This window comes from Rattus norvegicus, chromosome 4 (assembly GCF_036323735.1).
Source record: "Rattus norvegicus strain BN/NHsdMcwi chromosome 4, GRCr8, whole genome shotgun sequence".
Lineage (NCBI taxonomy): Eukaryota > Metazoa > Chordata > Mammalia > Rodentia > Muridae > Rattus > Rattus norvegicus.
In genome coordinates this window covers 138569024-138596971 of record NC_086022.1, presented here as the reverse complement: position 1 = coordinate 138596971, position 27948 = coordinate 138569024, and the positions used below count along the sequence as shown (strand labels likewise).

At 37.4% G+C, this 27948-nt stretch overlaps 1 pseudogene; it reads right to left on the bottom strand.

Moving 5' to 3' along the window:
* Positions 1 to 8285: 8285 nt before the first annotated feature.
* On the bottom strand, positions 8286 to 8402 carry LOC120102718 (small nucleolar RNA SNORA17; annotated as a pseudogene).
* Between the last annotated feature and the right edge of the window lie 19546 nt (positions 8403 to 27948).

Here is a 27948-nt window from a genome sequence, read left to right as displayed (position 1 = left end):
ACTTACAAAACAGCTGACACAGATAAAAAAAATTTGAGTAATATTCAAAGCGCTTTATTGTCTGCAAAAGAATGCATCAGATTTAAAGTGTAATGCTACATATTTTTCACTTAATTCAGCTCTGGGACACTTTGTGTTTTTTAATCTTTCTTTCTTTCCTGAATATCATTTTTGAAAACTTAATTTTCTCTGCTATGCCTTCAGCAGTAAATGTTTATCATGGATGAGAAAGACTCTAAAATCTGGGTTTCGTTAGAAAACATATCCTCGAATTGAACAGGAGACTAAAACAAAACACTATAAAACCTCATAAAATAGATTGAGGAAGAGACATAGAAGGTGAAGAAACTAAGGCTTAAAAAGACAATTGTTGAGTTGGGGATTTAGCTCAGTGGTAAAGCGCTTGCCTAGCAAGCACAAGGCCCTGGGTTCGGTCCCCAGTTCCTGAAAAAAAAAAAAAAAGACAATTGTTTGGTCCAACCTCCATAGCATTCTATGAGACTGTATGCAGATGCAAACTGGCATTTTCTGGGTGAAATGCATTTCTGCTCTTCTGTTTCCTACTATTAGTTATCAACAGTAGGAAATTCTTACCAATGTTTGAAATTTGTACTAAAGTTTCTTGCCGGTTTTTCTAAATTTTGAATGATTTTTTTTTTTACTTTAAAAAAGTTTTTAGATTGATAACATGGAATTTTTTCTGGCCTATCTCAACCTATTGTGTGATAATGTGATTGAAAAATTCAGTTTAAATAAAGTAGACAGTTAGCATTCAGCTTAAAAGGTTTCATAAAATATATCTGTCAAATTGTTGATTAAATCACATTCATATATTCAATGAAATTCATGTAGAGAATGGCCAAAGACTGATGTGTGTCACATATATAACATTTTGAAATTTATATAGGTTTCAAAGTAAATTTTTCTTCTTGGAACAAATTTGAATCAGTACGATTACTTGCTTATTGATTTAATTTTTTTAACCTGCAATATGCCATGATTTCTATCTTAATTTGCCTTCTAAATTCAATATATGTATTCTGAGATTCCTTTCCTACACACGGGACAGCAGTATTCTGAGGCAACTGGATCCTTCACTTATTATTCATGAGTTCTTTGTCGCTGACTGCCCTATCTGACTCACTCTCATTCTTTTTCTCTCACTTCCTTTCCACATTTTCTTGTCCCTCACCCACCTCCTTCATTCTGTACCACCATACAATAATATTTGGCATGAAACATAGCCATGGACCAACATAAACATTTACCCCTTAAAACTGATTTTATTGTGTATTCTGCAATAATTATGGAAGACTGGTTAACCACCTGTTACAGGAATTATTGAAAATCACTGGGAAAGGCCACATGAATAGGAGACAGACAGTTCAACTAGTCTTCTCATGTGAAGAGTTAAGAAATGTGAGGCTGGAATTATTCAATCCAAGTTTTGTTCGTCTTCGAATCTGTAGTTTTATTTTAAACCTTTTTCAAATTAATTTATTTCAGGACCCACAGCTGCTATCTTAGATAGGTCTGCTAAAACTTTTTAAAACATCATAAAGATAAATTTGGCAATAGCTACAAATAACATTTTGGCAGAACTAATTATTTTTTACACGAAATGTATGCATACATATGGAAAGTGTATCTTTTCCTACTCTTTTCCTTGTGTTAAATATCTTCCAGTAAATAGGAAAAAATGTGTATGATTCTTATCTAACTCCTCTAAGTATTCAAGAAATTAAAGGAAAGTTCATTTACACTTAAGTTATAGGTGAGATGTTCACACTAATAAAAGTGTGTGCATTATTATTTCAACAGGGAACAAGCAAACACCAATTTTGATCCTGTGACTGGTAGTCTTATTTGTCAAATTGACATTTAAGGGCTAACTAAATCTGAATAAGATTTCCTCTGCATGTCCTTATTGATTTATTTACTCTTCTTCCATGAGATTTTAAAGTGGCTTTTAAAACATACTGTCCTGTTCTCTTTTGTGACAAGCTAATTAAATTGCCAATGTTTTAAGAAGTATTGAGTTTTCCCCACACTGAGAGAAAACAGAATATTATAATTTAAATGTAGGGGGTTACCTGAACCTTAAAATGACTTGAAATAAAATTTAAATTTTTAAAGACTTTTAAAAATACATCAAAATATTTAAAAATTTAAAACATCTATCAAAGAGTACACATATGTCCAGCCGCATATGTAGCAGAGAATGGCAGTGTCTGGTATCAATAGGATGAGAAGACCTGGGTCCTGCGAAGGCTTGTTTCCCCAGTGTAGAGGAATGCCAGGGTGTTGAGGTGGAAGTGGGTGGTTGGGAGGGAGAGCAACCTCATAGAAGCAGATGGATGGAGGGGGTATGGAAGGCGGGGAAACCAGGAAAGGGGATAACATTTGAAATGTAAATACATAAACTATCCAATAAAAAAGGAAAAAATATCTATTAAAGGTATTTTCAGGAAATCTTGAATATTTTTGAGAGAGATGTAATCTAAATGGATAATATTGATGTCCCAAATATAAATTGTGAACTGCTTGTCTCTTTGATTAAAGCAGAGGAAAAAAGAAAAAAAACAACTATGGATCCTGTACCAGGCTTTTAGTTCGGAGCTGTTTTGCAATGCTTTCTATGAATTCCCATCTTGTGGAAACTTTCCTGTTGAGGAGCTTTCGATTTAAGTTCTCCAATCACAAAGGAGTTGGGTAATAGCGTTCATGATTTCTGCTCTTTCAACAGTCAATGAGCTGTGCCTTTACCTCCTTTTTAAAATTGGCAGCACACTTCAAGATTGACAAGTAACGTCCCGGTGGTAAACAATAAACAACTTCTTTTGGTAATTCCACAAGAATATTAGTGGTGGGCTCTGCTTCCTGGTGAGCAAAAGCAATGTAGCACATGATAAATATCTCCATTCTCAGTGTGGCTACTGGTAGTGGCAGTCTTTTCTGACAACAGCCTTTCATACGAAGGGTTAAGGATAGAAATTAATTTTAGGACTTTGGGTGATAATCAAACTTCAGGAAAATTTTGGCACTGTGATAGTGATCTAAGATTTTAGACGTAGCAAAGGATTATTTTCTTAGCACTATGTACTTGGCATTAAATAAGGGTAACGGTCAGGTCCTATAGAATGTAGCTTTAGATTGATTTTTCCACAGTTTTAGGATTACAACTCTCCAGAACTGTCGGTCACTTGCTAAAAGCTTCTGGGTGATGGGATGAGATAAATTTTCATGATCTAATTTTCCATTTCTTCCCATTAGAGCCACTTAGGAGACCATACAATAAGGCCCCCTAATGGAGATGAGTAAAAAAGAAGGGGGGCACAATGAATCCTCAGGGAGTAGAAACAAGATGAAGGGACATAGTTTATCAGTTGGATCTGTGACATCCATCTGTCTGGCAATCCATCCATCCATCCATCCATCCATCCATCTACCTATCATTCTATCTAAAAAGCAGTTTAGTTCTATCGTGGACTAACTCCAAAAATTGTCATTCAGCTACACTTAGTTAAAAGAAAATGTGTTATCTATCAGTGAACTAATGAGACTCAGAAAGTGCCTTCAGTGCATTAAGTACAGAATGGAAAATAAATCAGTATTACACAAAAAGAATATAAGGAACTCTTAATTGCAACAGTGATAGTTATACAGGGAATGGTAAATCTTTAATATGTCAAAACTCAAAAGTAAAGATAAAGACAAATAATGGGAGCCACTAAAATCGCTTATGTCACAGTGTCATCGTGACTCTCAGCTTCGAAGACCTCTCCCTCTGCTTGAAGGAACACTCTTTAATCATCCTGGTACTCCTGAGAGCAAGACAGATATGCTAATTGGCTGTCTGGCCTAGTTTCCTATGAGTGAGAAATTACTTTATTAAATAAACTGTTTTTACAAAATCTATTTAAGTAGAATATCAACAGTCTATTATGTATTCAGGTAAGAATATCTTAGACTATGAAAGAGAATTCATATTATTTATTGAGGGCAGTCAGAAGGCAAGGTGACAGTGTTCCCTCCTGTATCACAAAATTCTACACTGACAAACACAACTTGGATCGAGGTTGGAGTTCTAGGTTAAACTGCATACTATATGCATAGGTTCAAGTCAATATTTAGTCATACAAGGTGATACTTGAAAGCAAGCTTTATGTGAGAATTAGTGTATGTTTAGAACCATGATAAATACCTGTCACATAGCAGTCATTTAATAAGCATAAGATTTCACAATAGTGAGTTGTAAAGACAAAAGAAGATCAAAGATATTTGAAGTGAGTCAATAATGCTGCAAACCTTTATTTACTCAGAAAGAAGAGGAAAAGCTGGCTTTCAAGACTTACAACAAATTCTGTCCTCCTTTAAAATATCTATGTCTATCACAAATTAGTCAATGAGTATTACATAAAACATGAGGGACCTCAGATGATAGATAACACGTGACTGTGCATGAAGTGCTTACTGCCAAGCTAGACAACCTCAGTTCAAACCCTGCAACCCACAAGGCGGAAGAAAAAGAACAGCTCCCACAGCTATCCTCTGACTACACTTATACTCATTTGCTATTACAAACATAAGTACATACACAGGCAAACACACACACATACTTGTATACCCCATAAATTATTTATATATATATATTCAGATATATAAAATAGTATTATATATTCAGACACATGATAGTGTTTTATATCTTAATGTAACTTGTAAATATGCTATTTAATATTTATAAACATATATTGCATATGTTATATATGAATATGAATGATTTAATCCTATTAAAATGGCAGTAGTATCCATTAGGAACTAGCTGGTTCGTGAGTGACGGGAGAGCATTTTGACTTGCTTAATTCAAAGTTTACTTTATTTCTCCTATAAGTCCATGTGCTTAGAACAGTATAGTCTCTCTTCTTTCTGCTGTCTCTCTCTATCTGGTTCACACACAGGTACACACACACACACACACACACACACACACACACACACACACCACAAATGTTCTCTGCAATCAGTAGATGTACTTCCCTTGTCCATATGAACTAGAACCATTACATGGAAATCTCCCAAGGCTTCATGTGAGTTCATAAACAGAACTTTTAGTAAGACCTATTCCTAGAACCCAGCTGGTGTTCTATTGGCTGTGAGATAAGAGAGAAGGGATTTGGAAGATTACTGGCAGTTTTCAACTGCCACACTTTTTATTTCATATTTAACAACTGAGGCACAAGACATTAAATAAGAGTAACAATACAATGCAACCTAAAGATGGATGAAGAGGTGACTTGGAAGCTGAGAGGTCTGGTAATGAATTGCTTCTTCTAAAAGGTAGGGTCAACACAGATGAACCCCAAGGAGCAGCTCAAGCTATTTAGAATGACCAGCTGTTCTTACAACTGAATGTGAAGAAAGTAATTGGATCAATGGGGCCAAATTTTTGAAGTGTGACTTGTGAATTTGTGTTAATTATGGTGAAGGCTTGTCCATTCCTCATCTCTTTAATATGTATCTGGGGTCTTAAATCAGTTTGTACTCAAAGAAATCACATTCAGTCTTTTGTGCCTCCATATTTCAAGTTAATAAATCACATTTTGGCTCAGACTGTGAGCACTGGGGGAGAAAGCATAGCCAGCTGAGCTTTGGAAGCCAAAAGCAAGGTTGGAAGCCTTACATAATCCTTGTGTTATCTTACATGAATCTGGGCTATCTGAGAAACTGCACAAAGCTTCGATGGGTTCAATGATTGTGTTGCAGAACAAGCAAAAATCACACAAAACTTGTGCTCCGGCAACATGATAGATTTCAAAGAGCAAACACTTGCTAATTATTCGTGAATCCTATTTGAGATTCATATTTCCTTTTTCTATACATATGTGTATGATGTATACATGTATATGTATAAAGGTATGTATAAATGAGGGGCAGAAGCACCTTCCTCTATCATTCCCCCTTTTGTTTCTAAGACAACTCTGTCTCTGAAACTTACGCTTGCTATCCTTGTTAAGCTGTCTGTCCAGTAAACTCAGGAAGTCTATCTCTGTTGTACCCCAATAAGGTAATAGACATTGTAGCCATATTCAGACATTTTGTATGGATACTGGAGAACTAATTTCAGATCATCATGTTAGAACAGCAAACACTTGATCCACCAATCCTTCTCCTCAGTTCAAGATTCATACATAGCATATTAAATGCTTGCATTATAAAGTAAAACCATGAAAATAAATATTTATAATCTCATCACAACACGATATAAATATCAAATGATTTTGTTCTTTTCTTATTTGAATATTTAACTGATTAAATTTGAACTAATAAAATTCTTTGGAAAAGTAAGTAAAATATCACTGAAAAATCTATAGCCTTACTCAATATTTTTCCACATTGAGAAAAAAACTTAAATATTCAATAGTTCTTGGCCTACACATTGTGTTAAAAGTCTACACTTCAATTGTAGACAGTAAGAATTTAGTTTATTTAATGACACTTTTTTCTATTATCTATACTACTACAGTATACACTTTATCTATATTATATAATAATTTAATGTAATACAATGTACATTACTTATTATACATTAAAATCTTATAATTTGGTTTGATTTCAACATTGACTATCCTTCAATTTTAATATTTTATTTCATTGATGTTCTTCAAACTCTCTGGTACTTTTCTTTTTCATTTCCATTTTTAATATATTACCTCCTGTTGTTTAATGTTAAATTTTATATCTTGTAGTATTTTATGTACTCTAGTATTACAACTAATTTTATTACACATTGTTCTACATTTGATGATCAAAATTATCTCTCCATTTTTTACTACATCAATTATGTTTTCTGCTACTCATTAAACAACTAAAGAAGTATCTCTTTTCTTAACACATGGTACAGTATCCTCTTTTGAATTTTTTATTGGTTCTTTGTGAAATTCACATCATGCACCCCAATACCACTCACCTCCACCTCCCGTCCTGCCCTTCCTCTGCCCTTGCAACCTCACACCAGGAAAAAAAAGACTTAGTGTGGAAGCTGTAGTATGTTACAATGTGCCCTGCATTATTAGCCATCGAAATTTTAGTTTCAGGTGATGCCTCCACACAGTATGGAAGAGATTATCCCTACACTCTCCCACACACTCGCCTGCCTGGCATAAGGTCATCTCTCTCTTGTCCATGCCTCTGCACAGCAGACAACAGGACCAGCTTTTCCATGGTCACACCCTAAGGACCGGCTTGCCCATGTACTTCCTACCAGGGTCAGCTCTACTATGCTGTCCATAGTACAAGGTTTCACAGATGGTGAGAGGCAGGACCACCTCTGCTCCTCTCTTAACCTGAGGGTCAAGACTCCTACCTGCTGCAGGTAGTGATGGGTGAGAAAGAAGCTGCTTTCTCTCCTTTATCCATGTCATTGCATGGGAGTCAAGTGGTAGGGCCTCATCTCCCAGGTGCACATCCTCTGGGGCCTACTTACCCGCAGCTCTCACAATGTTCAGGGCCTGTTCTTCTAAGCACAGCAGCTGGCAATGGGCAGAGTCAGTTATTCTGTTCTCATGTCCCCAGGGCTAGCTTTCCCATGATTCCCAGACGAAGGATGAGGCCTGTTTTGCACAGCTCTTAGACAATATGTCTCTGGGTTAGAGCCCAGCCCTGAGACATTAACCTGGTCATTGGTGGTAACAGACCCCTAATGTTTCAAGGCCACATGCCCATACCGGGCCCCTGATGACAGCACAGTTCAGGGCTTACTATGGTCTGAGGTGTCATCACTGGCTACTCACATCAGACTATTGCCTGCTACCCATTTCTGCCTTTGATCATTGTGCTCACACCCTTCTGTTTCTCTTTCTCTTCCATTTCTTCACCACATACAGCTCTTCTTGGTGGGACCAGGATCTCTGATTGTCAGGATTCATCTTAAGAGTGGTCTCAGGAATGCTATGACCTCCGCCCGTATCAGGGCACCAAGCAAGGGTCGTCTTGGACACAGTTCTTCTCTCTCCTACCAGGCCTGAGTGGCATGTGACTTGTGGTTACCTCAGGCTAGCTCCCTATTCAGGCCCAGGGAACCAATCTGATGGTCACCTAGACTACCTCCTCACCCAGCTAGCCTGAGTTGCTCCATGTGATAGACGTTGGTCTTCGGCTCACTCCCGCTTAGGGTCCTTGACCAAGATGGAGTTCTTCAAGTCTCTGGCTTTTTAAATCCTGGCAGCTACCAGGCCTGGGTCATGCAGGACTCGTGGTCTTCTCAGGCTCTATTCTTTCAGATTACTCTTGGCTACTAATCATTCTGATGTCCATGGATGAGAACACTGAGCCTATCTCCTGTCTGCCACCTACTGATTCTCATGTAACACAGCAACCACACCTACAATGCTTCTAGAAGTGGGCATGGAGTAGAATAGTGTCTCTGTCTCCTCTTTAGGAGAATTTTAATAGGATCAAATCAAGGAAGTTACCTCCTATCACTGTTTCAAGTCATTGTCTAAATTATTTTGTTTTTGAAGAGAATGTAACTTGCCTTAAGAAATGGAGATATGTTTATCTGAGTTTATAACTGTTTTTTTAACTTTGTTCAATTTTGTGTATACAAGTGCTTTTCTAAGTGCTTTCGCTGACTCTGCATTCTGTGGCTTCCCATTTGATGAACATGTATTTCATGAATGTTACTTCCTCTAGTTTTAGCTCTACCAGTTACAAACCAGCTTATCTCTCATCTGCTGTTCTATCAGTGAACAAAACTCCCCTGATTGTATTCACTCCTTCATCCTGACAGTTCTGTTTATTTTAATTTATCCATAATTTTAGCACATTTTATTCCATGGCAATAAAACAAAATCATTCACTGTAATATACACAGACATGCACAAACACACACACACATTCACATACACACACACACACTTGAAATTTAAGTGTGACTTGCATTTTGCACTGACTTGAATTCATCATTATCACAATAAAATAATTACTTGTAAGACTTCATAAAGACTTAATAGAAATGATTGAAATTTTTGGAGGTTATAGTCCTAAAGATTTATAAACAGAAGCATATCATATATTTATGTTCATGCCGAAGATACTTTATTTATTTGGTACTTACCCAGGCATTTTTTCTGTTATATAAGTCTTATTTCTGAGAATTCCCTGACAACTTCTTTGTTCCTCATAGCAACACTTGTATTTTCTCACCATTTTTCCTATTATTTAAATCTTTCTGCTACAATTCCCATGCTTAGTCTCCTATTCTGTCTTTACACAGCAAACTCATCCCCTCCTTAGGAATCAAACTCTTGATCATAGTTATGGATTCTGTGCCATGACGCTTTCCTTTATATCGAGTTAGATTTCTGGGTTCCTCAGCATCATGCCATTGCCTCTCTTCTTAAGAATTGTTAAATCTGTTTACATCAGTAGCTGGTCTTCCATCGATTTTCCCCACTGAGGAGAAATTTTGACCCAACTTTTTCACTTCCCACCTTGGGCGAGATACCGTTTCACAAGCTGAATCACTAACCTGTCTCTGGGATGGCACGAAGAACCCTGCCTGACTGAAAACACTGACCTCAGTGGGTGGAACTTTCATGTTTCTCAAAATGCTGCCCAGCAAATAACCTAGTTTGCGATTTCGCCTGAGGATAAACCTCGGACGCCTGTGACCCAAGCCTGGGATGCGGCTGGTACTCAGTTAGCTGCTCTGCGCATTGCCAACCTTGTGCTCCACTTGCTCCATGCTTCCCTTTGCTTCCATTCTCCATCACCACAGTGTCTAGGAATCCAACAATCAAACCAATGCTGCAAGCCATCACGCTCACACATTCAGACATTGGCTTCTTCACACTGAATGTGTCCAGTCTCTAACACAAGCCCTTATATTCTTTATTCTGTTACAATTACTTTTTAACATTTTTTTCTGAGTTATTTGCCTATAATGATTTTTAATGTTGGGTATCTCCTTTCAAAAACTCTTGAGATACTAATATGTTGAATTGTGGAGTGTTTGCATATACATAATGATATGTATTGGTGATATAACCTTAGTCTAAGCCAAATTTATTTATATTTCATATGCTAAATAATTTTATACACTGTCTTTAGTAACTTTTTCATAAAGCTATGTTTTTGTACAGGATTTTTAAATTTATGTTGTCTCATTGACTTTCAAATACTTATAGATTGGAGTACTTCAGAATTAGGAATGCCTAAACATCACTATAAACATGGAAAGCAGTTCATTTTGAAGTGCATTTTCCTTGCTAAACATGGCAATTTGCTTAATCTATGTAATACATATATTTGGTAAGCTAAGACTTTCCTTTTGGTTTTTATATTAAGATGCAGATAGATAGAAGGCAACGATTACACTAAGTTTTGCAAAGGAGCTAGAAGTTAGCTTTAATGGGATGTGTAAGCCAATGTAAAGTAGAGAAAGTTAGAATATAGAACTAATTGAGCCAGAGAACCAGTTCCTTCCAGCATGAGAGTCTAAGGGATCACATAACAAGGAGGAGGACGTTCTTCTTTATTTTCCCCTACTTTAGTACTTCTTAGATATGAAGCTATTGGGGAAATTATTCTGCGAATGTGTCTTACCTGAAAAAAACTAGACAATACATTTCCAGGACATAATAAGCAGAATTTTTAGTACTTTAAGTGTATTATGTTCCCCCAAAAACGTAAGCTCAGACTAAGTATAATAGGAATACTTTCCACTTATTTCCCATGGAGCGTGAAATGTACATACAGGTGATAATTTCCAATATTCCTATCTCCCTCCGTATGACAACATACCAGGATGCAGTCATGTGGTAAGGAACCAGGTACATAAAACTGATGTGTTCCACAGTGTTCTTGCCTGTGGGGTAGGGGAGGCCCAAATTCAGCTCTGACAGCCAAAGCCTCCATCTAGTACTTTAATTCAGACTGCGTTGCTGCCTCAAGGCTGTCGAAGATGTCTTGCAGCACTACTCTGCATTCTGTAACCAAAATGAAAAGTGGGAGCAGGGTAGCGGTGGGGTCAGCTTTGAGGAAGACAGGACATGCCTACATCTGTGTAACCAGAGATGCTGCAGTAAATTCCTCAGTAGAATAGGAACAAGGCCTTGGTAGTCCCTGACAGCCTCTAGTTCTGTGGTCTAGGAGTCTAAGAAATACTGCGATACTGAAAAAAAGCTAACATTTCATTCATAAATTAATTTATTGAGTGGATTTTTTTCCTACATTCCCTTCGAAGAAATTAATTTTTCAAGGAAAAAACAAGCAAACCTTTTCTAATTATGAGATACTTAAAATTTCAAATTAACCGTTTTTTGTCTTGCCACAATACATAGGTTTATCTTGAGTCAGTAAATTAAAAAATATTACATTCTAAAATTTAAAAGGCGGAAAGAGGAGCTTGAAAACTATCATTTGCACTACAGAAATCATTTTTAAAAAACTATATTTAAGTTGTGAACAATTAAGAGAAAAACACCAAGCTTTCGAGAATGAATATCAATCTCCCAATACTAGACAAATTCATTTCAATTTCACTTAGATGTACTGGTCGCTATTGAGATAAGCATAACAATTGACATTTTTGAGGATATTAGGTTACCACGTGATTGACGTGTCTACTCACCTTGAAGAATGCAGTCAAATACTGAGAATCTTTCTGGTTGATTCGTCCCAAAGATAATGCCCTAAATAACTTGGTCTTAATTTCCTGTTCTACATTTTATTTGACTTGCCTCTCTGCATAACCCAAGTTTTGTTTTTCAAATATTTCTTCAGTTTTCTGAGCTACTCTTTTGTTTAAAAACTAAGCCCCGGGGTTGGGGATTTAGCTCAGTGGTTGAGCGCTTGCCTAGCAAGCACAAGGCCCTGGGTTTGGTCCCCAGCTCCGAAAAAAAAATCTGAGCCCCTAATTTACCATAACTACATACTCACCTGAGCAACTATATGAAAAAATCTGAGGCAAATGTGGTATAAAAATCTGGTTCACAGAACCTTGGTCAACTATAGTTCTATAAACAGACCATGTTGATCGACATGATTGCGTGAAGAAGATTCTTCCACCATGTTCAGAGAGTCATATTTATTTTGTGAATTATAACTCACTTCATTCAACTACAATAGACTCAAATACAACTGCAACTGATGCTTTTTGTTCTCGAATGATCAGGTATGAATAAGAACAAGAAAATGCCAGAACATGAAAAATCAAGACTCCAAAAAAAAAAAAAAAAAAGGTCATCTAAGTTTATCCTCTAAATGTGTGTGTAAACTACTGAGATAATAGGAAAACTCATATTTTATGGAAAAAATGTAGCTGAAAGAATCGCAAGGGTTATAAAGAGCCATGCTACAAGTGTGCAAACATCAAAATAATGGGAAGCACATACTTCTCCGAGAAGTTAGGATGAGTTTGGCATGTTATTTAAAATGGCATATATTATAAAATATTTCTTATCATATTGTATCCCAAAAACTTTCATTCCTTTGCAAATGGTCTAGAACATACAAATTTGGGAGAAGCGTGTGAATGAAAAAGAGGGACTTGATTTATCAGCATACCGAACACCTCTTGTTAATATTGTCATAAGTTTGTTTTTACTTATCCGGTAAATTTCCATCTCTGCTTCTACTTATAAAGAAGGCTGGGAAACTTCTGCAAGAGTTCATTATTTTCCAATCTCACTCATGGATTCCCAGTACATAATTGTTTTTGCTATGGCATTTAATTATCCTGCAAAGTTGAAATCAAGTAGACCCCTGGAGTTCCTAGAGAATAATTCACCTACGGAATTCAATGCACAACACTTCTGGGCAGCTTGTATATGACAGCCACTACTCAACTTCCACAGCTTGACCTTAGCTTATAAATATTTTTCACTCTTAGTTAAAAGTAAAGGAACTGAAAGGAAACAGATTTAGTCTGTGGGGGAGGGAGATGTCAGATTTACAGCTTCCTTCTTCACACCTAGCAACTTGTGAAGTTACCTTGATAGTTTGCTAAGCAGTGCCAGCTACTCATTAGTATTCTTAGCCATGTGTCCTTCTGTCTATAAGAAAATGAAGTTTTTCTTGGAAAGCACTGATGAAACAGATGTTTCTGCCTAGCCTTCTTTCAGGTAAAAACATGTCAGAGTTATGATTAGAGGTAGTTGGACATTCATCTCTCTGGGAAACTTTTCTCTCAGCAAATTATCCAGCTCTTTGCAAAAGATTTCAGAATTAGGGCTGAGGTATCACTTTCAGAGTCAGAATAGATCTCCAGTAGGGGGAAACCAGGGGAAAAAAAGACGGCATCAAAGGAGGAAATAGAGTTGTTGATCATCAGCACGCTGTACCAAGCTTCCTTTAAATATCCCATTACTCTTTTTGCAAGGGGTGCTCTCTCTGAGCATGTTCTTATGAAATGCCAAAGTTTGTTCAGCTGCAGTACAGGAGGAAGAAAATTCACATATATGTGGAACAATAGAAAGCATTGTAGTGACTTGTTTAAAATTTAACTCGTGGACTAGGGATATAGACCAGTTGATAAAGAACTTGCTACTCTAGACAGTGGATTTGATCTTGACCTCCAGAGTCTATGTTTAAACAACAAAACAGACATAATCATGCCTACTGTAAGTGTAGCATTGGAAAACACTAGAGAGACAGACTGACTGCAAAGGCTTTCTGACCAGTCACTAGAATACCGGGTCACTTACGGGTCAGCAATAGACTTGTGCCAATGCAGATTTTTACCATTTGCTTTTCCATGACATTATCCATTATATTGACATGAAATATCAATGTAAGGGATCATTTCTTAAGCCTTTGTGTTACTGGGTTAAGCAATAATCTAAGATATTAAGAGTTAAACACAAAGGAACCAGCATGATAGCTCAGAGGGAAATGTACTCGTGGCCCAGCCTCACAACCTGAGTTTGTTCCCTGAATTCACATCATAGAAATAGAGGGCACCAGACTGCAAGATGTCATCTGAAGTTCACATGCATGTACACACACACACACATACACACACACACACACAGAGAGAGAGAGAGAGAGAGAGAGAGAGAGAGAGAGAGAGAGAGAGAGAGAGAAAGAGAGAGAAACAGACACAAAGAGACAAAGAGACAGAAAGACTCAGAGAGAAACATAAACAGAAAGACTGTGAGACACAAAGAGAGTATAAGTAAGTGTTTAAGGAATTAAAGAGTCAACTGTCAAGCCTTAATTCAAGAATAAGACTTGTAGGAAATATGTATAGATTATGGCTTTACACATTTTACACATACTTATACATGAATATGTATACCCTATACCTTGATGAGGCTGGTAAAGTAGCTAAGTAATCACTTCCTGACAATTCTGATAGTCGATGAGTTTCATTCACAGAACCTGCATTGTTAAAAGAAATAATCAATTCTTTAGGCCCATGGTGAGCAACACTCAAGCCTAAGCCAAACACAGAAAGCAAGAATGTATGAGGCAGACCCTGTTATAATATGACCTGCATCATTATACTAAATTTTCTTGTAAGTAGAAGGAGCTGTATGTATAATGATGGACCGATTTATGATGTAGTAAATATGTAAAAGAGTTAGTAGATTTATTACAATTATCAAGCTCTCTCTCTCTCTCTCTCTCTCTCTCTCTCTCTCTGTGTGTGTGTGTGTGTGTGTGTGTGTGTGTGTGTGTAATAATTTTAAGCCTTGCGTATTTACTGATCTGAGATTGATTCTTTATACACGCATTACATCGGACACAACAGACATGTAACATAGCGCAGGGAGACATCAGGGTAGCTCAGTGTCAACAGTAGAACAGGAGGATTTCAGCTCCTGTAACATTTCATCAGAGCATTGTTTATGTGTTTACATGTTACTGAATGTAATGGTAACTGGTTCATAAATCCATAAGTGTAAAATGACCCAGGATCCTTCAGAGATGCTGATGTCAAATGCAGGGGAAACTTTGGATAAGGGTGGGCAACTGTCACAGGCCATGATCAGGCCAAAAGAATCAGATTCAACAGTGATAAGAGGAATAAGCCAGGCACTTAACATTCTAGACACGTGTATGTACTTTAGCTCTTGTCTTTAAAAAAAGATATACTATATGCATATGTGTATGTATATATGTATTATCTATCTCTATCTGATGAATGGATGGAGAGAGAGAGAGAGAGAGAGAGAGAGAGAGAGAGAGAGAGAGAGAGGGACAGATGCTCTGAAGTCTTTCAATGATTTGTTAGTTATAGAATGTCTACCTTCTTCCTATAACCCCAGTGAGTAAAACCTAAGGGAATGCAGCCTCCTCTAACATCAGCACCCTCTTTCACACTTCTCAAATCCATAGCTATCTATAAACACAGCTTTCTAAACTTCCCAGGTATAGTTCAAAGAGCAGGTGCTGCCCTTTGCTATCTGACTCCAAATCTGTTCGGAGACACAGAGAGGAAGCAGATGGAGGAAGAGGGGCAGACCTTGTAGTCATTTTTCTTCAAAGACACACCATTCTGAAGTAATATTTTTTCATTTTTAATTGAAAGTAGATGTTTAATACAACATATTTTGATTATGGATTCTTGTCCCCGCCAGTGGGGACCCAGTTATTTGTGGGGGTCGAGGGGGACCCATACCTGCGGGAGAACGGGCAAGAAAGAGGAGCGAGACCAAGCAGTGTCCTTGTCAAGGTCTGTTTATTGAGAGGAATGTACAGCATTTAAAGCTCTGAAGCAGGAATTGATGCAGGAACTGAAGCTTAGGGCTGGGGTGAGTATTGGGAAGTGCCCAAGGACATAAGGTGAATGTCTAAACCGCAAGATATTCTCCTTAGACAAGGAGGCAACGGTCTTCCGGGGACATGTTCTTTCTCTGAAAAGGTCAAGTCCTTCTCAGGAATCTGGCTAGTCCAGCAGTCTGGTCCCTGACAGATTCTCCTCCTCTAACTCCATCCAGTTCCTCCCTACTTCCCTATTCACCAAAATTCACACCCTTTATTGCTCTCTCTCCTTGCAATTCAAATGAACATCTTAAAAACAAACCAGAATAGAAAAAAGAAAAGAAAAGAAAAAGACAAAGAAGAACTCAAGAAGCACATTGAAATTCAGAGGCACAAACACACACACACACACACACACACACACACACACACACACACACACACACACGTACCATACAGAAAGAATTCCCATAAAACACAAATCCATATATATATATATACATATATATATATGTGTGTGTGTGTATGCAAATTACCTTTAAGAAATCAAAGTAATAGATACCAAACAAAATCAAAAACAAAAAACAAACTTCCCCTACAAAGCATTATGAAAAAGAAAAGAAGCCTCCCGAAAATGCCATTGTGATATTTTGTGTTGGCATTTCCTGCTGGAACTAGTGTCTGGCCATAAAGAGTTGTTTGGGAGACTTTCTTGGAAAAAACTAAATTTTCATTTGTGGGCAGGTATCGACTGAGACAGCTTCTGTGTTAGGGATGGGGCTTGTTTCTATTTCTCCTCTTAACTCTGTGCCCACCAGGCACAGACCTGTGCAAGTTCTGTGAATACTTCATGGTCTCCATGAGTTCATTATATGCCTCGGTCCTGATATAGTTTACCTATGCCAAAGAGTTTCTGCAGCAACATGTTCTTTCTTTAGTTTCAATTCAAGTTAAGGATGTTGAATCTTGAGACTTTATTTAGAATAGTATAAATGATACAATATGGCTTTTGTTAACCACAATAGCCAACCAACCAACCAAAAAAAGAAACCCAAAAAACCAAAAACCAAAAATCTAAACCAAACCACCACCACCACCAACAACAACAACAACAAAAATAAGAAAGAACTTTAGGTTTAAACATAACATATTACTCCTGATACCATGTGCCACCATGTGCCATTTTATATTCTTGACTAGACTGGAAGCATTTCATCAGAATCAATTTATTTCATTAGTCTGACAACAGATGAGTCCATCTAGAATTCATCTAAACTATACGTCAGGTTTATACTGTTGCTACCAGGGAGAGTCAAAACAAAAACCAACAAACCGAAACAACAACAGCATCAATGAAAACTCAGACTCACAATAGTATCAATGTTTCAATAAATGCCCTTGACATTCATAATTCTGTTTATAGACTTACCAACAAAGGTTTCTTTCAATATTTCAATATTTTTCTCAAATCAAAAATTAACGTGTTCATCATTTTAAAAAACAGAACAAAACTTAGGGCTCTTGTGGAATGGTGTGTGTGTATGTGTATGTGTGTGTGTGTGTGTGTGTGTGTGTGTGAACACTCAGTTTTGAACGTTTAGTTTATTCTTAAAACTGTATAAAAAGGAAAAAAACATATTCACTTACATTGTAATTTTGTTTCTGTGACTTCAATAAATGCTGCCACATTCCTCTACACAAGCATTAAACATCATTTGTAACTGACTTATGAAATGATTGTACCCACGTACAAAATAAAACAAAAGAAACAAAACAACAAAACAAAGGTCTGAAATTATACAAGGAATTTATAGACCTCCAAGTATTTGACTAACACAGAAAACATCAAAATGTATGGGGATTTTCTGCAAGGAATAAGGGCGTCAGAGATACATAAGTTTTATTGAAAGGGAACTTAAATGTGGAATATCTAAGTTCTATAAGCTGTCATAACAGGTTCAGTCCTGTTAAAGAGACAGTTGTCCTATATTAATTCAACAACCACTCATCATGGCACCCACTAAGAATTCCCTCTTCTTATGGTGTACTTCAAATAGTGGCCATTTGGAAGTTCTCATTATCTCTTCAGGTATAGACTTGGTCCTTGGAAAGCTGCTATCTTTGGCAAATAAAGGAAGGAAAGAGGTGGGCACCGCACAAAAGACAGTAGTTATATGACTTTAATAGTAGCAGGTTTAAAGGTTATGATAAGCTTTTCACATAGGAGGCTTACCATATATTGAAATTACTTCATTTCTTTTCTGGTCTTATGCAAATTCTTCACAAAGAGCTAATGGGTGAGGATTGTATCATATGGTATAAAAATAAAGACAAATGACCAATGAAAACTATGAGAGGCAATAGTACAGTGCAGAGGACACAGGGCCAATAAATGACTTTTATAACTTTAAGAAAAGTGCTCTGTATGACTCATTGAAAAGCATTATGTTCGCTGGCGAGGATGCAGAGAAAGAGGAACACTCCTCCATTGTTGGTGGGATTGCAGACTGGTACAACCATTCTGGAAATCAGTCTGGAGGTTCCTCAGAAAATTGGACATTGAACTGCCTGAGGATCCAGCTATACCTCTCTTGGGCATATACCCAAAAGATGCCCCAACATATAAAAGAGACACGTGCTCCACTATGTTCATCGCAGCCTTATTTATAATAGCCAGAAGCTGGAAAGAATCCAGATGCCCTTCAACAGAGGAATGGATACAGAAAATGTGGTACATCTACACAATGGAATATTACTCAGCTATCAAAAACAACGACCTTATGAAATTCGTAGGCAAATGGTTGGAACTGGAAAATATCATTCTGAGTGAGCTAACCCAATCACAGAAAGACATACATGGTATGCACTCATTGATAAGTGGCTATTAGCCCAAATGCTTGAATTACCCTAGATGCCTAGAACAAATGAAACTCAAGACGGATGATCAAAATGGGAATGCTTCACTCCTTCTTTAAAAGGGGAACAAGAATACCCTTGGCAGGGAAGAGAGAGGCAAAGATTAAAACAGAGACTGAAGGAACACCCATTCAGAGCCTGCCCCACATGTGGCCCATACATATACAGCCTCCCAATTAGACAAGATGGATGAAGCAAAGAAGTGCAGACTGACAGGAGCCGGATGTAGATCGCTCCTGAGAGACACAGCCAGAATACAGCAAATACAGAGGCGAATGCCAGCAGCAAACCACTGAACTGAGAATAGAACCCCCGTTGAAGGAATCAGAGAAAGAACTGGAAGAGCTTGAAGGGGCTCGAGACCCCATACGTACAACAATGCCAAGCAACCAGAGCTTCCAGGGACTAAGCCACTACCTAAAGACTATACATGGACTGACCCTGGACTCTGACCTCATAGGTAGCAATGAATATCCTAGTAAGAGCACCAGTGGAAGGGGAAGCTCTGGGTCCTGCTAAGACTGAACCCCCAGTAAACTAGACTGTTGGGGGGAGGGCGGCAATGGGGGGAGGGTTGGGAGGGGAATACCCATAAGGAAGGGGAGGGGGGAGGGGGATGTTTGCCCGGAAACCAGGAAAGGGAATAACACTCGAAATGTATATAAGAAATACTCAAGTTAATAAAAAAAAAAAAAGAAAAGCATTATCTTCTCAGATGTTCTCAGAAATTTTTTATCAGGTAGAGAAAAAACACAGAGGAGAATCAAGAAAAAAGGATATTGTGCTAAAAATATTTAAAATTGACATAATCCAATATTTGCATCAGTGTTTTCCAATGTTTAATAAACATAATGAGTTCCATTGCACCACTTCGAGGAGTTCTTTACATTACAAGATAAATTACCATCTAGCTAGGACCTGGAACATTCCCTAACCAACAATATGATTAATTATGTTATCAATTTAACATAGTATTTAATATTTTTAAATGACAATATTGTTTTTAGCATCACAATTAAAAAGCCTTTCAAAATATCACAAAGAAATCATTAGTCTCCTAGAGTACATTTTCGTATAATTGATGGTAAGTGTGTAATGATGTAGTAAGCTGGCAATTAGGCATAATTTGCTTATGTAAATGAGCTGAAAAAAGGGGATCAATATTCAATCTACACCTATTTGAAAAACAATTAGCTTAATTGATGGGGGAGAAATAACCCAACAATGGCTAATCATGGCAGGATGACCTGAAATACTCAAGCAAATTAGTACAATTAATTATACATGAATGATTTGATTATATAAATCATTTTTTAAACCTAAAAATTTCTACAACTAGTCATTCATAAAAAGTAATAGAGAAGGGTGGTTTTGTAATATGAAAGTTAAAGTATACCTTAGAGAATCAATATCAAGCAATCACACAATCTGTCGGCATAGTGCCATCCCAAAATAGACTTTAACGAATATAAACAAAATTAATACCATAATTGTGTTAAATGTGATATAATTGTTGAACAAAGGATTATTTGTCAAAGAAAACACTATTTTGTATAATTACTATTTTTCAACTCCTAATTACTATATATAAATTCCTTTTTTGTTGTTGTTGTTTTTATTTATTTATTTTTTTTTGTTGATTGATTGGTTGTTAGTTGGTGGGATGGTTGGTTATTTTCTTGTTTGTTTGGGGATTTTTGGGGGGCATTGTGTTTTCTTGACAGGGTTTGTCTGTGTAGTTCTGGGTGTGCAACCTTTGTAGACCAGGCTGGTGTTCAAATTAGATATCCACCTGCCTCTTCCTCTCAAATGCTGGGATTACATCTGTGTGCTCTTGCACAACACTGCAAGAATTCTTTCTAGAGGCGTAATATGTATTTTCTTCACAGGAGGAAATAAGCAGTCAGAAAGCTTGTAATACTGGTGATGTCCTGTAATTTGTTTGCAACAGAGATAAACATTCATCCCATTCTTACATAATTTCATATTCAGATACCCATGTAATTGATAGGACTGGAAGAGGGGTAAAGCTTTGGAATACTATGGCATTAATGTGCTTATTTTCTACATTAAATAAATATAAGGCCTAGATTAGTTCTCCTCATCATGTCTGTCTCTTGTCTAAGTACATATGATATCATATTTTATATCTTTTGGACTCCAAGCAACATGCTTGAATTTAAATGCATTAGGGGCAATGACACAAACAAAAGAGAATATTTGTGGCTGATGTCAATGTCAGATGTTACTTTATGAGTCCGTAAGAAACATGAAATATTTTTCTAATTCATAAGGTAATATTTTGAGAAAAACATATCCACACATACGAAAATGTAGGCATTACCCAAACCAAACTATGACTGCTTACTGGTACTCAATGACATATTTCAAGAATGTTATCTAAATATATTTCCTACAAACAGTGAGTTAAAAAATAACACATCAGTTTTCCTAGAAGCTCGAATTCACATTACTTGAATTTCATAATAATCAACTCCTATAGTTTCTTTCCACTTTAATTCCTTGTCAATTACTTTAATCCAATCCTTCAGAAGCCTCTACAAACAAGCAATTTGAATGTTACATTTTTTTTTACTCTTCCATTTTTGTTCACACACTATATAGCTTCATCTTCATTGAGTAGGCTCTGTGGGCTGCAGTGACACAGACAATGTCATTAATATGCTGTAGGCATGCTGCACAGATTCCCTCACATTAGAGAAAAGCATTAAGCATGACTCTTCAGAATGCCCTAGTGCATATCTTAACAGCTCCAATAATGCTCTTGGCTATATTACATTTTTGTTCTGAATGGGAGCCCCTCAGAGAGGAGGTAAAAAGTTATCTGCTCACAGAAAGTCCTGATGTGTTTCCTGTCACGGAAGTTTTACACTTGAAAACAGAACACGGCTTTGCAGGGAATATGCTGACCTTCTCTGGAGAATGAACAAGTGTGAACACAAATAACAGAAAGTGGTGTTGGACTCCAAGCTCTGCCACTGGCAACAACTCACTGCAGGCCCTTTTATCACAATCTACTGAGCCCATAAAACTAGTAGTTAAAGGCTTTCTTGTTCACCAGACAGAGAGTAATTTTTGCCTAAGAGGTTAGCTGGGGAAAAGGTGTCCCACATAAGTGGTATGGGAAGAATTCCAGTGGTTAAGAATTGGCAGTCCTCCTGTTGTTTTTAACAAGTCACTGCTTGTATGCATATACATAGCAAATATATAGCAATTGTTTTTATATTCTGGCACATTGCTTATTAAATGTGATATGAATAGGTTGAGGGATACAGAAGTTGGAGGAAGGAAAGAAAAGGCATTGAATTGACACAACAGTTTACTCATCTATGAAATCCTCAAATAAACAAAAGAAGCAGATACATGATGCAGGTATAGACTTGTACATACATATGAAATGCCATGCCTGGTCACAGATGAAAGGCTGAGAAAATAGCTTACATAGACAATGATAGAATGTTGGAGCCCAAACTAAGGTTAATCCATGGTATTTTTCTCCATGTGATTTTATCAGCTAGAACAGGATACAGATCTTAAGGGTTGGCATGATTTGCTTAGCTCAGCAGCGATCTACAATCAATTTACCCTCATCAATCTCAGGTCTCAATACACAACGTACACACAACATATTGAACCCGTCCAATCTTTAGAACAATTGACTTCTAAACCCGTAGAGTTCAGACTTCAGAAATATCAGGTTGCTCTCAGTGGTATACCTCAAGTTGTACTTTGCGAGCTTGTATGTGGACAAGAGCCTGCTGATGATGAAAACAAACCCAAAACTAAAATTTTCATGGAGATAATAAAAACACTGATGATATATGGTCACAAATCCTTGCTCTATTGATCCACACTGGTTATAAGATTAAATCTTGACTCTGCTGAATACTGGATGTGATAATATAATAATTCCATGGTTTACCAGGAGTAGTTTTTGGTTTTGTTGTCTAGTTTGCTTTTGTAATATTTGTTTTTAGTATTTGGAGCAGAATGAAAGAGGATACTCTAGCTAGCTAGTTCATAGTGAATGCTCAACATATTGCCTGATTGAATGTACACAGTACAACGCTGTTACACTGTGATTGTATAGGTTACACATTAATGAGATCTAATGGTCGCCAAATAAATTTGTCTTTTATGACCAATGCTTGCTCCATTTTTTTTCTATCAGTACATTTACTGCAGTTTTTCATCTACATACTTATGATATTTAGGACAAGAGACATTTCAGTTTGCAAATATAATAGCCATTTCTTGAGTTTCAGTGTAAAATTATACAAGACAAATTTTAAAAATAAATATATACAGTATCTTGTTATTGCTAGGAGTTCAGTCTTATGTGAATTTGCTGACTGGGGGCGGGGTGGTTCTTAGGGCTTTTCTCACATCTTTTCACTACACCCTGGTAGCGGTAGGTAGGTTCTTTGTTGTGGAGAACAGATTTTGAAAGAACTAATTTTTCACAAGGTCAGCACTTAAAACAAAGATTGGGATAGAAGTCTCTACCACACACGTGGTCTCTACCTATAATCATCGAGAGAAGACAGCTGGTGCCCTTTACGACTTGAATGTCCTATGATACTTACAACTTTACATATTGAGTGCTTGGTCTCCTGCTGGTAGCACTGATTTGGAAAGTTCTGAAAACATTTGTAGCATTGCTTTGGCTGGGGTAAATAAGTCAGTGCAGACAGGTCTTTAAAGGCTACCTTATTTCTGCCTTCCCCTCACATTCCCATTTCCTTGCTTTAAAAATCACCATAAAATCAATAATTTCTACCGAGTGTCCACTGCCATGATACTCTACTTCACAACAGGCCTGGACTAAGAGTCAGAAACAAAGGGCTGAAATCCCCCTGAATGTGAGCAAGATAATACTTATGCCTTTTTTCAGGTCAGGTATTTTGTTCAGAGTAACAAAGTGACTTAGTGCCTATTGGGGACGATAGTATCATCTTTCTTTTGTCTCTGAAATCATTCAGCCTGGACACTGTGAGACTGCCTATAGCTTATTAAGTGGAATGAACCAGGTAGTTGCAAGTCTTTTCCTGCTGGGCAGCAATTACTGTCTTGTCATTGGGCTTAGCTTCAGTAAAACACATTCAACACATTCTTGTTTATCTATTTATGTTGTTTCTTTATTCTTTGATCAGAAAGACCACAGTTTTATTCAACCTGTTTTGACTTTGCCACTTCTGGTTTTCTGTTTGCTTAATACTACAAAATTAAATGTAAGGAATACAGTGCTATGTTGTTTTCATATCTCTCTCTCTCTCTCTCTCTCTCTCCCTGTGTGTGTGTGTGTGTGTGTGTGTGTGTGTGTGTGTGTGTGTGTGTGTGTGTGTGTGCAGGTGGAATGGATCCCTAGGTGATGCAGTCTCTGGATGGCCTTTCCTTCAGTCTATGCTCCACTTTGTGTTCCTGTCTTTCCTTTAGACAAGAACAATTCAGGGTTAACAATTTTGAGATGTGTGGGTGGTCCCTAGAGAATATGTGAATCTGTGTTTCCAGAGCTCACTGACAGTATTAGTCTCAGGACATTGAGGTGCATTACATGAACAGTTCTGAACATTTTTATGGCAGTTTGCAAGAATTATTCCCTGCAAGAATTATTCCCTTCCATCAACATTTAAAATTTTTCAAACAGTAAAAACTTATAGAGAACCAAACAAAGCCAACAAAACACATGTTTTATTTAATATATTCAAACTCTTGGACATCTGAGGGAATCAAAATTCCATTATTATTCTCATAGTATAAAAGTCGTACCAATAAGAACACTGCAATAAAACCATGACTATGTTTATTGAAAAACATATATTTAAACAATCTATTTGCAAACTCCTTTAGAACTTTGACATCAGCATCATATCACTTCTGTGACCATTACTTTTGCCAGTATAACAAAGGCCCTAATTATAATTTTCATTTTTTTATTCACTTTACATGCTGTAATCCTCCTCCCTCTTCTCTTCTTAGTCCTACCTTCACACCCCCTCTTGCTACCTCCTCAGAGAATGAGAGTCCACACATGGTTATCACCCACCCTGCACATGAAGTTGCAGCAGGACTAAGTGCATAGTCTCTCTCTGGGGCCAAACAAGGCAACCAAGCTAGGAGAAAGGGATCCAAAGGCAGGCAACAGAGTCAAAGACAGCTTCTGCTCCAATTATTGGGGGACCCAGATGAAGACTAACTTGCACATCTACATATGTGTAGGGGACATAGGTCCAGCCCAACCATGATCTTTGGTTGGTGGTTCAGTCTCTGCAAGCCCCCATTAATTGACTCTGTAGTACTTCTTGTAATGTCCTTGACCCCCCCCCAGTTCCCTCATTCCCCGCTGCTCTTCCACAAGACACCTCGAGCTCTGCCTAATGTTTGTCTGTGGGTGTCTACATCTATTTGCACCAGCTGCTGGATGAAGACTCTCAGGAGACAGTTATGCTAGGCTCCTGTCTGCAAACACAGCAGAATATCATTAATAGTATCAGGGATTGGCTCTCTCTCTCTCACAGAATACGTCTGAAGGTGGGGCAGTCATTGGTTAGCCATTTCCCTAAGTCTCTGCTGCATCTTTATCTGTGCACATCTTGTAGGCAGGACAAATTTTTGGTGGGAGGTTTTTCATTGCTTGGTTTGTGCTCCCCTCCCTGCACTCTAAGTTCTGCCTGCAGGAGATAGCCAATTCAGGTTCCATATCCCCTGCTGCCAGAAGCCTCAGCTAGGGTCAACACCACAGACAGCCAGAAGCTTCAGCAATCCCAGGTCTCCAGATCACCCAGGAGAGGACCTCCCACTGATTTCCATTTTCTCTTCCAGTCCTCTCCCCTTTCTCTGTTCTCCCTACACCTGATAACTGATACCTACTGTGATCCCCTCCCCACTCCCTCTCCCATCCATTTCCCTCCTTTCATCCATCTCTAATGTCTATATTATTTCCCCTTCTGAGTGAGATTCAAGTATCCTACCTTGGCCCCTCCTTGTTGGTTAGCTTCTTTGGGTCTGTGGATTGTAGCATGGTTATCCTACATGAGTTAATGTTCTCTTCTCAAACAGCCAACTGCAGAATGGATTAAGATCACCACAAACTACATCTGATAAAGGGCTAATGTGCAAACTGAAAAAGTTAGACACTAACAATGCAAATCATCCAAATTAAAAAATGGGGTACAGAGCTAAACAGGGAATTCTCAAAAGAGGAATCTCGAGTGGCCAAGAAGCACTTAAGAAAATGTTTAATGGTCTTGTTCATCAGGGAAATGCAAATCAAAACAACTCTGGGGTTCCATTTTACAGGCATCACTCAAGAATAAATTTTAAGTAATGTGTCAGAACTATTTGTGCACATATCATGGTATATTCTTAAATTAAATGGTTTCTCTTTCCTGTTTCCATTTCTGAATTTTGTCAGTACCTTAACAAGCTTAGTACTTAACATTTGACCATAGTCTGGATTTTTAATTTAATGGTTGCTTAAATAAGCTCTTGACCACCCTTGTTTTATAATATGATATGGATTTCATCAAGCTGATTTTCTTCATCTATACATCTGGTTATTGTGAGCCAAGAAGCTGGTTATTAGGAAATATATTTGAACATTTTTTTTGCTGGAAAACACCCTTCTGCATCAGTGGAAAGCAAGATCCAGGATCTCAAGGAATTCATAGCACTTTCTTAATGCAAGGTCACATAGAAGGAATATTTATTTGTGTAGGTCCATCAGAGAAAGATCAGTGATGCCCTCAGCATGAGCAAACACTGCCTCACCAAAACAATGCAAAGTGGCTGCCAGTCGACTTTAAATAAGGAACCATGTAGGATTCATGTCAACATGTGGAAACCTCAAACAAATATGTGGGTTTAGAAAAATAAAGGTCCTCCTGACCCAAACAGATAAACTGTAGAGTAAAATTCTAGAAAACAATGATTGCTAGTAGTACAGTTAGAATAAAAATCAATTAGCAGAGAGAAATCAGTTTCCTATGAGTATGTTCAACCTGCAGCCTGTGTGCCAAGTGCATTTCAATGAACCCTGTGTACTGAGTGCATTTACATGGGCCAAGTATGTTTATGTGTAGCCAGGGATGGCTATGAATGTGATCTAACACCATAAAGTGAACCTGAATGCTATGGAAGTTTATTTTTGTTTTGTTTTCTTAATAATTTGAATGAGTGGTTCCAGTGTATGACTATGTATGAAGTGTGGTGTCACAATGTCAGAAGACTAGAGATGCCTTTAAGGGGGTAAGAAAACCTAACAGGAAATTAGCAGGCTTTGCTAAGTACAAGTAATGTTAGCATTCTTAAGACCCTGAAAGAAGTACTCAGATTCCTGTTTTACATGTGAGTTCTTATGGAAAGAAAGATGAAGCAACTGCAAATCATGCTGTAAATAACTGAAAATAGATATTAACAAGGAAATGACACTTACTGTACCACTGATGGCTGATGAGAGACTCCTCTAATTACTCTGCTGAAAATGGGTCTTTTCCTTTTAGATTTTCTGCCCAGATGGCTAAACCAAAGCACAGTTTACAGCAGCTTTAATAGGAAATATATTTGGAAGTAGAAACTGTTGAGTTCTATCAGTACCTGTCATTACATCATTTGGTTTTATTGAGTTCAATTGCATTCTTGAGTGGTGTCCCACACTAACAAGGGGACTGTTTAGAGAGAGGAAAGTAAACATGTTTTTCTTAATGAAATGCATTAAAGAATTAACTTTATGTCAGTCTAGTTTACACAAGTGGTGTCTTGAAGTCCTGTTAAAATTGGTTTATAGAGTCCCCAACTGCTGCAACGCTTTAGGAGGTAATGAAATTACATGTTGCCTGCTGAGTCTGGCAAGACCTGGTCAGTAGTTTAAAGGAGCTACTCCAGTATTACAGTTGGCTTACTAGTACTTGGGTTACTCTAATTGAAACAACCTTGCTGACTATTAATCCAAATGAGCATCACATTCCCATTTCTGCCTCATTTGATCCCAAGACTAAGAAGAAGCCACTTATAAAAATGAGCTTCATTATAATATTGCCCTCAAGTGTCGGGATAATGAGAATTTATTATAGGTGAATGGTATAATGATGTAATTTTAAAATTAGTTGTCTGCTGGGTTGGATTATAAGTATGACCTGTGCAGCAAAACTATAAAAACCCTATGATATAATAAATCCCAATATGACAGCTCCAACTGATCACTCCACGAAATTCAAGCCTGCTTTATGTACTAAGACAAACTCACTTCTTGGTGGATAGATAGAAATTATACTTACTAGCTGCGACTGCTAGGCTGAGAGTGAT